Genomic DNA, 15,046 nt, shown 5'->3' on the forward strand with positions numbered 1-15,046 from the left:
TGCAAAGAATAACCAAGTACTCTTTCTACTTGCCTTGTTTTCACTTCTGTTCTCTTTTTTTTTATCTGACTGCTTTGTCCACATTAAACCCCAGTGATGAAGCTAGGAGTTATTCCACTGGGGCAGAATCCAGCACAGACTGAGTCCTTCGGGCAAGGAATTGCTTTTCTGTTGAAGTGCCCAGCATATTTTGAAGGAATAGTTTAGAATAATAACTATTGATGTTGCTACCACACAGGGAAAGACAAATTATTGTCTGTGTCTTGCAATTATGTTTTTTTCCCACATTGTGAAGATATAAACAAGAGCAGGGGATATGTGTGTGTGTATGTCGTGTGGTACGATAACTGCACGATCAATTACTTTTGCCTTGCATTTCAAATGATAGGCAATTGCTGCACACCCACTCCTTTGTGTCTGATTGCTTAATTCATTTACTTAATTCATTTAGGCAGAAGAGTCCTTGATGGTTCCAGCTGTCTGGCTTTCTAAGCTAGAGCTGTGGGCAATCAATTATCACTACCAGTCCAAAAAGCAGAAATGCATGCATGCAGCTTTCAAATCCTACTTATAAGGTTAGCACAAGCCATTTGTTACAGAATGCAAAGCCTGACCAGAGCGTTTCAATCTCTTTGCAAAGCCGTCACTTCCTTCCAGCAGTCAGGAGGATAGCAGCCGGAGGAAGGGTGTGAGGAGGGAGGAGCGGCTGAGAGGGGCTGGGATGGACTGACAGCAACCCCCATCCCCACCCCTCGGGGTGGGGAGAGGGGTCAGGAGGGAAGGGGTGAAGGTGGGAGTGGGGAAAGGGATGGGGGTGGAGAAGGGTTTTTTATTTCTTTCTTTCTCACTACCTAAATCTATTTTAGCTGACAATAAGTTAAAATAATTTTGCCCAAGTTCAGTCTGTTTTGCCTGTGACAGTGGTTAGTAATTATTGTCCTGTCTGTATCTTGACCTGTGAGCTTTTCCATCTTATTTTCTTCCCCTGTCCTGCTGAGGAGGGGGAGCGATAGAGCAGCTGGGTGGGAGTTTTGCCGTTAGCCAAGGTTAACCCACTGCAGTAGGAAAGTGGTGGGAAAGTTTTGGGAGCAGGCTTACACCTTATACAGATTGCAGTCATTATGTCACAAACTGTTTGTGTCAGCTCCAAATCAGTGTCATGATGGATCCTGATGTTGCTCTCACTGGCAAAGAAACCCCGGTGGTATCTCCTGAAAGTTTTCTTTTCCACAGTCCAGCTGTACACATTACAGCTTTGGGAACGGATGCTAGATTTATCCCACCCTGTTGTGTGCACATAACTGATAGTCTTTCTTTAAGCACCTAGACCTACACGGTTTGGGGCTGGGTGCTTCAGGATCCTAGCATACAGTGTATGAAGACATCCCAGGGAATTTAGGTATCTACAGAGGGCAAGTCTTTGTAAGTGTGAGCTAACTTGCCCTTTGGAAATGCCTGACTGTCTCCACTGACAATAAAGGACCTTTAGTCTAACTGTCAGGTTGAATCTGGGCCTCCTCTTAGTATCACTGAAAACATGGCTGAAGGGCCAGTTGGGACATATCTATCTCTGCACCCCAGGAGTGTTCCCACAAAGACGACACTACATCTATTTGTAGTCTAGTCTGATTGATAGCAACTTACCCCAGGAGACGTAGACCTAGGACTGTACCAAGACTGAAATATTCAAGAAAAAATGAATTTGAAACTGTCAATGTTTTTGCAAGGTTTCTGGCTGGCTGATGGGAAGAAGTCCTACAATAGCCAGGTAGTAACTGTGACCCTGCTTTGCAGACAGCCGTTGCACGAAATTACTCAATTTCAGCAAGTGATTTGGCCTAACAGTGTCACAGCCCTCAGACATTGTGACAAGGTGAATGCCTCCTTCTTTGAGGAGAAAGGCTTTGGATCCTTTGTGATATTTAATGGAGATTAATGATTCAGAATTTCTGTAGCAGTGGGAGACCATTATCCCACAGCAATGCTTTACTTGATTGGCCCAATATCTTTCAGTGTGTGTATTTGATAATCTTTTTTGATTTGACTTCGTTGCTAACAGCCCACGGCTGTGTGGAGAACACCTTACAATTACCCAGAACCTTTCATCTGGAAACCTTGGGGCTTTGCAAATTAATAAATATATTAATAATTAATAGTGTCAATAGTAATGCCTTCTACTTTATCAATGTGGGAATTGAGACACAGAAAGGCTGCTGAGTGCTTAAACAAGGCTAGCTGAAGCTGGGGCATGTTTAGATGAGAGGAGTTGGTGTTGCTGTAATTACAGCATGATTGCATTGCTGGAGACACCCAATGAAGACAGACTGTTCCACTACTAAACAAGAGAGTTATTTTACGGGACTACTATCACTCATGTAAAAAACCCACAGGTCCCTGCCTACTCTTACCATCGGAGTACGGGCCAAAGTAGTCCAACTTTCAGAGGTTCAGAACATTTACATGTTCCAGAGAAGCTGATAAGACAGAACAAATTTCATAATTATAACTTAGAGCTAAGTGAGGGCTCTATTAAAGTGGCTGGTAATGAAAATCAGGTAGCGATTACTGATGCACAGCTATCCCTGGATCGGTGACGATCCCACTGCATTGGTGACTGTTGGCTGACTCCCTGCAAATCTCCTAGAACATGGAGGTCCAGAGCAGGGACATGAGGGAGAGGAGGATGGTGGACTTCAAGTTTGTTGCTCCATTGATGAAAGCCCTTAGGCACCTCTGAGGAAAACTCAGCAATAAAGTGCTAAGCATGCATCTAAGCACTCTTTGAATAGGTTACCATGAATGAGAGTGTAATTTGAGGGTGAAGGGGAGAGAGAGAGGTTCCAAGTACAAAACACTGCCAATGGTGATGCAGGAAAAAGAGTAAATGAGCAAGCCAGGCTGGTCTCCCTGATGGAGTCAAGAGACTGTTGGTGAAAGAGAAGGTCCTGGTCATATAATTAATTGCTTGATGTTGGCATGGCAGTTAGAGAATGTGAACTGTTCCTGAAGTGCTATGTATTATTTATTATTCCTACCCACTCATTACTGTATCTGACACCAGTTCAAACAGACTTCGTAACATGTCTTTATGCTGTCTCTCCCTTTAAGAGTTTCTCCCTGCATCCCCCATAATCTTCCCCTTCCCAAGCAGTCCTGTGGTGTGTGCGGCTAAGCAGCAAATGTTTGCAATAGGTTAAAGAGAGTAATTAACAGAGACCACAACACAGCTCTTGCAAAACACACAATGTGTTTATTCAGCATCAGGTTGGCTAATTCCTAATGAAAGGGCACTGCACAGCAGAGTGCAGGACCCCAGTGGTCAGAAATAGTTCCACTTAAATGTTATTTACCTACAAAAAGCCCAGATCTAATTAGGGATGTGGGAGCCAGCAAGGGTGAAATCAAAACCTTGCCCCAACCATATCCTCCATGCTGGTCCCCAAAATAAGTCTTTAAATAGACACACAAATGCTCAGTTGCATTTGGCTTGTATACTTTTCTGCTTCTCTAAACTTTCTCCATTTGGCTCAGACTGGAAGTAGGAGTGAATGAAAGATCATGACGAGATTTGACTTTGTGGTATTTCCAGAAACCTTACAGACACACACACAAAAACAAACTAAAAATTGCCTGACATCACAAGATGCTGTAGAGCACTGGTAGCTAAACACACTTTGATTCCCCATGCCAGGCTGGAGGCAGTAGAAGCAAACCTCCTTTGTTTTTCACAATATATTTGCAGTCTATTTATGGTATTTATGTGGACCCGGCATCCTGTGGAATCGCATGATTACAATGTCTTTCATAAATATTTATCCCCCCAGCACCCCAGTAAATGAGGAGTGTTATTATCCTCTATTAAAGATGGGGAGCAGAGACTCATAAAAATGTTAAAACACTTATGGGATGCAGACAACCTTAAAGGCACCCTGATGCTCTTGAAAATTAGGTTTAGCTGGCTAAAGGCTTTGATTCACAAGAGCAGCATATTCATATGGGAACAAGTAAGGGAACTGGCTACCCTCCTTGCTCCTGTGCTGGACCTGCACACTCCCACCACTGAGGCAGCAGCACAGGATGGACAACTCTGGAGCATGCATTCCAGCTGACGAGAACATGCTTCTGCTCCAGAGACATTCACCCTTAGAGAGAAGTACCTGGGCATCGTAGATCTCTCAGGATGTATTATAAAGGATGGAGAGTCAGAGAAGGGCCAGATTCTTAGAGGGTTCCAGGGTGGAAAGGAAAGGAATGGGTAAAGATGCCTTCACCCACTACTGGCTTCAGTCAGTTTGGTACTCCCTCTTGCCTTGTAACACGTTTCTGGCTGCACTGAGCCCTCTATTTATAAGACAGACCTTCAGGGTCTAAGCATGTGATTTCTCTGGTGGATGAACTAACTGAAAAAATTCCCACCTGCTACTGCAGGATCTATCCTGTGGAAGTGAATCCTGAGAGGAGGCAGGGTGATAAAAGTCATCTGCCAGCTGCTCGTAATCCCCAGGGTGAGAATCCTTGGGTCAGACAAAAGCAGAGGGCTCTTCCAAGCTGTCGGGAAATTTGGCAAGATGACAGGAATAATGAAAAAATGTACTGATTTGTGCTTGCACTTCAGACTTACACCTCTGAGCATGTTTGTGAAAAGGTTCATGAACCAGGGTTTGAAGAACACTCTTCTGTCCTGTAATCTGATAATTCCCCTTTTATAAGTTTTTTCGCTGTGCTTCTTTTTGTGCTAGAGACAAGGAAGTGTAAAACCTGGCAGTTCTCCTTCCCAGGATGCTGCATGAACTTTCTCTTCAGTTAGTTATGAACCAGGATATTCACCCACAGGTTTCACTTTGAGTCTGAAGTTCAAACAATCCCAAAATCTCAGCACAGATCTCAGTCACGTGCAAATGAAAGTGTAAATTGGTGGGAGTTAACCAGTATTTTGTTAATGCAGTGACATTCATGAGCATCTCAGCAGGCTGAGAGAGTTGGGATTGTTCAGCCTGGAGAAGAGAAAAGGCTGAGGGGAGACCTTATTGTGGCCTTCCAGTACGGAAAGATGGGGGCAATCTCTTTGGAAGGCTTGTTGTGACAGGACAAAGGGTGATGGCTTTACGCTACAGGAGGGTAGATTTAGACCGGATATAAGGAAAATGTGTTTTACAATGAGGGTGGTGAAACACTGGCACTGAAACACTGGTGAAACACAACCTGGAGAGGTTGTGGAGGCCCCATCCCTGGAAACATTCAAGGTCAGGTTGGACAGGGCTCTGAGTTGAAGATGACCCTGCTCACTGCAAGGGGGTTGGACTAGATGACCTCTAGAGGTCCCTTCCAACCTAAACCATTCTATGATTCTATGATCTGGGAGTCTGTGCAATCATTAGTCATGTCTGTCCCAAACACTCTGTATGCAGCAAGGAGTATAATATCTTCTTTCTCCCCCAAATTCCTAATGACCATGGATAGGACAGAGTCAGTTTAAAACCAGCCCAAATTGGCTACATGGAACCCATCAAGCTGCAAACAGCAATGTGACTGCCTGACCTTGTAGAGATCTGCCAGTTTAGCCTGACAGCTCTTGACCTCCCAGCTGAAGCGTTTACATGTGCCCAGGAGGACTTTTTCCAAGGCAGACAAATGACAAGTCCCCACCCAGACCTCTGTGGCAATGCAGGATTATGTGTTTCAACACCTAAATTCTACCTACAGGCTTGGAAAAACCTGGCAAGTGAGATGGGGTGTTGGTTTGAGATCTAGAGCCACCTCTGCAACCTCATAACCAGGTAGGGAGAGGTGGGCTGTGGCCCCATCTCCCCCTTCCCGTCTGTCTTGCAAGTCTGGATGCAGAGCAACCCAACCTCAAGGAACTCCTGAAAAATAATATTATAGCACATGAAAAAGAGCCAATGTCCATTTTTAACATTTTCCTGTCTGTCAGTCTAAGTATCTCGGAGCTTTCTCGGTTCTCTCAGGTAGCAACTTGACATATATTCTTTTAGCCTTGCCTCCAAAAAAGTGACCCCTGGAGCAGAGTCTCAGTACATGAGGAACTGAATCCATCTTCCTGTACTTACTAGTTCACAGCAAAGTAGGTTTTCTTTGGCTGCACAATGCAACCTGAATGCAGCAACTTCAGCTGCAAATACTCCTGGACCAGGAGGGACATAGGCAGCCTGAAGGTTAGCGTCTGGGAGCCCTGCACCACAGTTTACAGACGAGCATTTCCCGCATCCCCACCACCCAAATCTACCTGTTACATAACCAGGTGAGGAGCCTTAAGACCATCTCCAACATCGCCATCTCCTGACTCACGCTAACACTGCACATAGCCTCTATGGCACTCAGCCTGCAAGACATAAACAAATGGCACTCTCAGATTTTATGGTACTGAGAGTGTTGTCAAATGTTGCAGCAATTTTGACATTGTTCCTATTTATTGACTTTTATCTGAAAATTATTATCCATGAATTGTTAGTAGAAAGAGATTATATTATAAGCGGAATATGCAACAATGAAGCTGAGTATTTTTTCTCTCAGGTATTTGTGCTCCTGTGGCTAGCACTGCTAAGCTCGACTGCTCGTTTGTAATTTCCTCTGAAAATCAATTACTCCAACACCTTTTTTTTGCCCCCAACCCTTGTCATCAATAAGAAAAGGAAAAAATATGAACATGCTAAAAAAGTCCTCCTTTGACTTTCTTCTGAGTTAAAGCTTTGTTTCCACTCCTCTTTTGCTCCCCTTTAGCTTTCAGGTGTATACCAGTACAGTCATTGTGAAAGGCACACCGTTTGTCTTGATGTAAGAGGCACGGAGCCAGCCAAAATGACGTTCTCTAAAATGGAAAGAAAATGACTTTGAAGCACAGGAAGACACAAACGTTCAGTGTTTCCTTCCGACCCTGTGGCTTTCAGTGAGGCACTCCCAGTGATTTCTAAGGAATTATCATTTGCTTTTTCAGATTCTTCACCGGTTTTTTTCCATCCCTTTTGTAATGTGAAAAGTAAATCCTGTCATGGACTTTCTATAAAACATATAGAACACTGGGTTATGACAAAGCCTTTTCCTGACTTAGTCCTGAGAGCTTCTGCTTCTCCAAAGAAGTGGTAGATGATTCAGCCAGCAGCGAGCAGTAAGTCATTCAGGGACACTTAGTCTCTCTGGCCCTCTGTAATCAGATTCCTTCTGTTTAACCCTTCTGCACATGCTATTTGTTCTAGTAGGGGTGGTCTGCCTGAGATGTGTGATAGCAACATGACTGAGTGCCCAGTGACAGCTTTGCATTGCCAGGGCCTTCTGGGTAGTATTTCTGTAGCAAGCCCCCATAGGGGTTGCACACAGCATTTTGAACACTATTCCTACAATATTCCTACACAATTCCTACAAATAATTTCAAACAAATCTATAATTTATAGCTTTACAGAGCCTGGAGACCTCAGCTGAGGACCTCCTGCAGACCTTATTGCCCAACTAGTCAAGAGGAAGGGCAGAAGGGCAGGAGAAAGGAAACCACTTCATCTCAATTTCACAGATGCATTTCTCATGTGTGAGATCTGCATGGCAGAGCCAAAGTCTGAACCCACCCATTCAGAGGATGAGTCCAGCACTTGAAATAAAAAACTCGTTTTCATCTTCCCTTTTAGATGGAATAAATCAAAGCAGCAATGGAAAGTACAGGTGCAAACTCAAAACCCTGTAGTGGTTCTGTTTGGAGAAGTGGGTGTAGAAGTACTTGATGTTTCAAATGCAAATACTTTTCTGCAGCTCAGCTCAAAAAGAGATAAACATCACTGTTCTGTGGAATTTAACTTTGATAGTCCAAGAAAAGAAAAACAAGTGAAAGTGATAGCCTGTCATGCCAAGAGAAAGTGATTTGAAGATGTCATGGGGCAGGATGGTACAGGGACACGGCATCTGCAGCATCGCTTAAATCAGCATGTGCTATGGGTGTTCAGCACCTTCAGAAATCTGGCCCTTCAGCATCTTTTCCCTTAATCAAAGGTGCTGGAGCATTGCCAACCACTAAAAGGTTGGGTTAAGCAAAAGGAAGTTAGTTTAGCTTGTTGAGTCAAGTGATTTCATGTAACTTGCTCTAGAAGGAGGCTTTTTTGTTCCGAAAGGAATCAATTGTCAGTGGTTAAAATGTACTTTTAGAATTTATATATTTAATTAGTAATTGGAAACTTGATAAGGCAGAAGGGACAGAGTGGAACATTCAGTGTATTGCTGTTCTGAGCATGTGAGGGATGATTTGAATTTGTTGAGAAAGGAGGAAGATGGTCTGGAAAAAATGTTTTCAAGACAAAAGAAAAAGTATTTTATCTCATTGATGAGGAGGTATTGGTCTGTGGAACTGAAACCGATCAGCTGCCTTTCTTCCACATCTAGAAAACTTAGTTGCTAACCTCGGTAAGGGCAGATTGTACCTACTATTAAGCAGCAAGTCTTCCTCACCTAGAAGGTTTCCTCATGATGGGATGGAGCCATTTTTCATTCATCTTGAGGTCTCTTTCAACTCCATAGCCCAGGTGCTCAATGTGCTATTTGCCTGCTTCGGAGGCCGTCTGGGCTATGGGGGAGCCCCCTGTGTGTGTTGGATTGCTGGGACAGGAGATATAAAGAAAGGGAAAATATACTCCTCATGGGTTCTCTTGGTTTAGTTGACTCCCAGGAAACTTCATGCCAAGAACACCCCAAAATTCTGGCTCCTCCTGAAACTAATTATTTTTAACCTTTGGTAAAATAGACCGAAGAAATATTTTGCTTTTTCTGGAACAATTATTCTGGGAAGGAAGAAAATAAAAGTTCACACAAAGTAGCTCAACTTTTTCTTTAAAACCCTCACTTAGTATACTTTGAAGGGGTTTAAACAGTCTTCTTACCTTAAATAAAGCAGGGATTTTAAATCTGATATCTCATTTTGTGGGTGAACACTGAATCTCTGTAGGTATTCTGGGATAGTGCCTTATCCTCCACTCCTATTGAAGAGCTTCCATTTTATATCAACCTCTAAGTATTCATTTACATTCATGTACATTTACACTTATATTCAAGGCAGAGTCCTAGCCTGCCATCAGGACACTCACCTGGAAAAGAGCACCAGTGGGTTCCAGTGGCTTTTCTAGTGACTTTTTAAACATAAAAGAGTACCACTTCAGAAAGAGTGGTAAACTTCTCAGTCGGCACCTCTTCTGAAAAAGAAAAAGCCTTTGATTCAGGTAAACTCTGAGCAGAGTGAATGTGTGTCTTCTGCACTGCATGCAGAAGTGCATGGCTACCTTACCATGGAAATGCGGGAAAGGGGTCCCTCACTGCGGGGTAGTTTTGTGAACATTGCCCATGTCTCCTTGTTTCACCACCCCACTCTGACCCAAAACAGTCTGATTAAGCAATGTCAAAATAAACCCTTTTGACATTTATGAAACCATTCCTTGACTTTTCTATTTGCCAGACTTCTGCATTTTATGAAAATATCACCTGAACTATGTGTTGGGACAAATAAACAACTGCCTGAAAAATACCCTGCAAATTAGAATAAACTTTGCCCGTCACTATGGTAACAGTCAGTTCAAAGTTTCTTTAAACCTTCATGGCACAACTTTTTTTGTTACACACTTGTGAGATCACTAAGGCTGGGATGAGAAGGAGGTGGGTGAAGGGGTATCTTCTGCCCCAAAGCCCTAGAAAATTCTCTTTCCATTGGCTTGGCTGTCACGATAATTTGGGGTAGCTGAGAAAAAGAAGGTGAGAAAAAATATACATGCTGATTTTGATCTTATTCCTCAGATTCTTGACTGAGCTTATCTTTTAATTTAGTATTGCAGGATGTATTCCTGAAATAAAGAACACATATTGAAAGAAAGCACGATGGAGTCAGTTAATAATTAAACAACGCCAATTTGAAATACGCCCATAGAGGGATCTACCTGATATCACAAGTCTTACATATTTGATAATTGCACAGGCAAGCTTTGTTTAATGAATGGTGATACTTGAAAAAAAATCATGTTAGGAATTGCTGTGAAAGGTTTTATTTTAATAAAAGAATGTGTGATCACACAAGCTCTTATATCATATCCTTTCCCACACAGACTCTTGCATACTTCTGGCAAAAGCATTAGCTGTTTACATTTTCTTTGTTTTCACTCCAGCAGCGTGTGACTAATCCCTCAATGCAAGCACTTAGGTTGACTCTATCAAAAATGGCTTTGGAGGGGTTTGCTGTTTGTTGACAATGATTGGGAATAAGAGCAAATCACTTCCTCTGAAATGTATCATAAATAGAAGAGTGTCAGAGCAGCTGTACAGGGTCAGCCCGAAGGGCTCTCCAGCCCAGCATCCTCTCTCTGAGGTTGGATAGGAGCAAAAAGGAAGTGTATAGGCTACACAAGAGAGTAAGAACAGGGTAAGTTTGCAGCAATCCCTCCCTCCTATCTGCTTTCAGGATTTTTTGGCTCAGGCATTCCCTGAGTTAGAAATGGTGTCAGCGTTTAGACCTGGGTAAGGAGTATTGTTCAAAGATGAAAGCTGGTACTAGCACTGAAGCAGACTCTCTTGGGCTTGTTTTCTAAAATTTTCTCTTTTCTCTGTTCTCCAGCCACTTGCCACTCCATTGCCATACTGCAGTTTTCAAGCCCTCACAGTGACCTCATGTTTTCTTAGTTTATCAGGTGGCTGAGTCTATCCACTAAATGAATAGCCTCTTAGTATAACAATGCCCTGGGCATAAATTAGAGTGGAGAATGAGGAAAACCCTTGCTATTTCAAACAAAAAAATATAAGTTCTGTATTTCTTATGGACTAGAAAACTAAAAAACAAAATTGCATTTTTCATGCTGTTTTCTAAAGAATTGAAATGTTTTAGTAGGGAAAAAAACACATATAAGCACATATAAGCTGAACTTCCTGATTTAATCATGCCTTTCGGGGCTTCTGTGCTCCTAGTTTCCCATTAGTCATGGATAGTGAGTGGTCTCCTCTCTCAGGATGCCCTCAACATCTCTGAACAGAGTTCAATTTGTCAGAACCTCTGCTTTCCTTTAGTTGTGCTGGCACCCAAAACCTCAGATGTCCCAGAAAAGTGTGGTCTCCCAAGGCTGCCAGGATGGCACCCGCCTGAAAGCTTTAAGGTCCTGAAGCTGCAGAGAGCATCCACCAAAGCTGTCTCCCCACATATACACCTTGGGAGCTCCAGCTCTGTACTAGAGCAGAGCTTCAGCTTTCAGATCTGTGTTTTAACCAGTAGGTTTTTGACTAACATTTGGGTTTGATATCTTTCTACCAACAACACTTTTCCTCAGCAAAATCTCCACCATCTCCCTTCAGGGGACTCCGTTTTCTAAAAATGACACAGAATCACAGGCTGGAAAGGACCTCGGGGATCATCTAGTCCAACCTTTCTAGGAAGAGCACAGTCTAGACAAGATGGCCCAGCACCCTGTCCAGACAACTCTTGAAGGTATCCAACGTGGCTGAGTCAACCACTTCCCTGGGGAGATTATTCCAGTGGTGACTGTCCTCACTGTGAAAAATTTTCCTCTCGTCTCCAATCGGAATCTCCCCAAGAGCAATTTGTGTCCATTCCCCCTTGTCCTCTCCATGTGACTCCTTGTAAAAAGGGAGTCTTCATCTTCCTTGTAGCTGCCCCTTAAGTACTGGTACATGGTGATGAGATCCCCTCTGAGCCTCCTTTTCTCAAGGCTGAACAAACCCAGCTCTCCCAGCCTATCCTCGTATGGCAGCTTCCCAGTCCTTTGATCATCTTGGTGGCCCTTCTCTGGACCCCTTCCAGCCTGTCCACATCCTTTTTGTAGAGCGGGGACCAGAACTGTACACAGGACTCCAGGTGTGGCCTGACAAGCGCTGAATAGAGCGGGATAATGACTTTCTCTCTGCTGTTGATGCCCTTTTTGATGCAACCCAGCACCCTGCTGGCCTTCTTGGCCGCAGCAGCACACTGTTCGCTCATGTTGAGCTTCCTCTCCACCAGGACCCCCAGGTCCCTTTCCACAGAGCTGCTCTCCAGCCAGGTGGATCCCAGTCTGTGCTGCACTCCCGGATTATGATTCTAAATTTGAGCTTCTGGTTCTGTGAACCATTTGCAGACCCATACATACATGAATGCTGGGTGATAGATGTGTCTCCTACATGCCCTAACAGAAGGGTATATGGAGACAGCTTTTATGTCCTTGCAATCATCCATGGAGTACCCAGCTTATGCTTCAGCAGACCAGAAGGTGGTTCAGGTTTGAGGAATGTACATGCTGTTAAAGAACATTAAGGTAATGCTGAATGGTAGTCAGAGAAGCAAAAATGGGATTTAGGTTATTTACTAATTAACATGTATTTTTGTTTTCTTCATTTTATGACTTCAGAAAGTAAATGCATCTCTTTTTTTGCTATTAGAAGAGGCACAGTCAGGAACAGTTAAGGCCCCTGAATACTGGTTTAGGATTATATTTTACTCTGACATTGGTCTTTGGCATGACTTAGCTTCTTTCTTCTCCTGTAACAGTGATCCATCGCTCTTCTTTAAACAGTGTTTTGAGAGCTAGGGCGTGGAAAAGTGTAGCAGAAGAACTGAGAGTCTGACTAATCACTTGTGGATGGAGCGGGCAGGATTACTGTTTTCTATTCTTGCTCTGCTTTACTGTCATGTGTGAACTTGGCTGGATCCAGCTGATCTGTTAATTTGGTCAGGTTACTAAAATTCTAATTTAATGACAAAACCAAAAATTAGACTGAAAAATATGTTGTTCACAAAAGCATCTACCTCATTTTCTGTTTTAGCTCTTTCATTAGCCTGCTTCATCCTGCACTGTTGGCCCAGGAATATCTACATGTAAACATTTTAGCCATATGTGCTTCTCAAGTGGTGACAATGCCTTCTGTGTCTATTGTGTGTAAAGATAATTACTTGCAGAGATATTGGATTTCCTGGCCCGGAAGGTGTTTGTGGTTTTTGTAACAAAGGAATTAAAGCACAGAGGGAACAGGAGGGCTTAAAAAGCATCCGGGTAACAGCAAAACATTCTGTACTTTGGAAAGCCTGTTTTCCCTTTTTCGTCAAAATGCAATTGTAAGTACATCCTTTCCTTGACAGCTTACCCTGCCCAGCAGCTCTGAACCATTCGGTATGGAGGTCTGATACAAATCTCATTAAAATCAGTAGAGAAGCCTGCAGACCACACTGGATTTGGCTTTAGAAGAATGCAATGTATGCAGCTCTTTAAGATCTTACTCCACATTTCTTTGCTGCAGATGCCTGTTAGGCAAAGCAGTTAGTTAGGTCAATGCTAATAATGTTCTTTGTATATTCTGTCTCTCTGCTTTGATGTATTAGTGAGCAGAGTAAGAATTTACTGGGTGCAGCATCTTGAGCGGCCTTATTGCAGTAATTTACACCACTGTCAATCGTAGCTGAGCACAGTCCAGCTAGTGAGATTAAGTTAGCTATAAATGAGGAAAGGATGGTTTAGAGGCAGGGGTTTTAACCGTGGTTTCAGAGGCTTAGATTTCATTTTTGCAGCTCTCCTGCGCAATCTAAAGCAAATAATTCCGGATGGGAGCTGAAAAGTTACTTGCTGAAGTTCCAGTTGAGGCAGATTTTAGGTGTCCACAACCCTCAGAGTGACACACAGAATTTTAACTGCTGTGGCACCTCATAGTACAGAGGTGCCTAGTTTTTTCTGTCTGGGCTTGCCAAAATGCCTCAGGTCCCACATTGTAGATGTCCACAGGTGCCTTGCAATGAAAGGAGAGTTGAGTTTATTCCAAACCTCTGGAGATGCTGATGATATATAACATCAGGTAACACAAAGAAACCTGCCTCTCCCTGAGAGAGGAGTAAGTCACCTCACCTGGACTTTGGACAGTATAGAATAACAGGACAGCAGATGAAACATGGCAATCTTTTACCTTACTGTCATTTCATTAATCCCTCAGGGGAAAAAAACAGGGTGAAACTTCCAGGGCTGAGGCAGCCTCATCCGTCTGCCCCAGTGACTGCCTTCATTTTTAGAGGTGCTGAACACCTGCGAGCCGGCTGGTACCTGCAGCCCAGAGCAGGATGTGTTGTCCTGCCTGGCTGATGTGATTACAGGTGCCATTTTTACTCCTTGAAATATCTGACAGGACTTGACGGTTTATCCTGTCTAACTTAGTAAGGGGCTTTTCTATTTAACCTTGTTACATTTTAGGCATTTTTCTCTCACTTGGATGTGGTTTTCTTTACTATGTACCTTTCTTAGAAGCTCGTTTTTTTTTTTTTTTTTATCATCGCAGCTTGCTATTTCATCTTCTCAGAAAACTTAGCTTTGAAAGGGACGGGTACTCAAGCTCATCTTAAGTTGTGCCCCTTCCTGGGCAGTCTTTCTGAAAACAGGGAGGTTGCTCTGAGAATACTTGGGCGTAGGTACAAAGCCACCAGCAAGAGCAGTGGTTTCAGACTGCAGGGAGGGAGTTGTGGCAGAGCCATGATCCCAAAGACAATTCAAAGGTAAGAGTAGGACCTCACACCTGGGGTGGTGACATGAGTCCAAGAATTATTGGCCAAAACGGTTCCAACATAGGTGTGGAAGGATAAATTAGGGATGTTCCAGTGCTGCCTCAGATGTTCTCTGAAGAAGTTCTGGGAATAATTTCTATGAAAGGCATTTACCCACAGGGCACAGCGTAATTGCTGATTTGGGAAATAGGGATGATTCACTTATGTAAGAGACGCCCATACTATTAGCGTATAAGATGCACTGCTTATCATAGCTTTTTAGTGGCATTGTGCCTAATTAATTCATGACACCTTAATTAATAGGTATACAATGAAATATCCCCACATGACCTAAGCATTATGGAGTAGGTTGTGCCCTACAGACTCTGTCTAATGTTGTTGTAAAGGAACACTTCCCAGTTTCTATAGGAGTTCAAAGTGTGTGCAAAGTTTTATTCTAACTGTGGTTATTTTTCTCTAAGGGTGATTTTAACCACTGGAGAGAGGACCTGAAACCAAATAGTGTTCAAGGGCAAAAGCATCCTCAAATACTGAAGATTACTCATTCTA

The 15,046-nt window shown here is 43.1% G+C and overlaps 1 long non-coding RNA gene across 1 annotated transcript in view; it reads right to left on the reverse strand.

Moving 5' to 3' along the window:
• The window catches only part of LOC135312280 (uncharacterized), a 40,739-nt gene that overhangs the window by 11,121 nt on the left and 14,572 nt on the right, over positions 1 to 15,046 (reverse strand). Inside the window, exons 2-5 of the long non-coding RNA XR_010371846.1 lie at positions 13,572 to 13,734; positions 9,078 to 9,182; positions 8,446 to 8,592; positions 6,245 to 6,340 (exon numbers count right to left, since the gene is read on the reverse strand). This is a non-coding gene — a long non-coding RNA (uncharacterized LOC135312280). The remainder of the gene's footprint in view (positions 1 to 6,244; positions 6,341 to 8,445; positions 8,593 to 9,077; positions 9,183 to 13,571; positions 13,735 to 15,046) is intronic.

Source organism: Phalacrocorax carbo, chromosome 2 (genome assembly GCF_963921805.1).
Source record: "Phalacrocorax carbo chromosome 2, bPhaCar2.1, whole genome shotgun sequence".
Taxonomy (NCBI): Eukaryota; Metazoa; Chordata; class Aves; order Suliformes; family Phalacrocoracidae; genus Phalacrocorax; species Phalacrocorax carbo.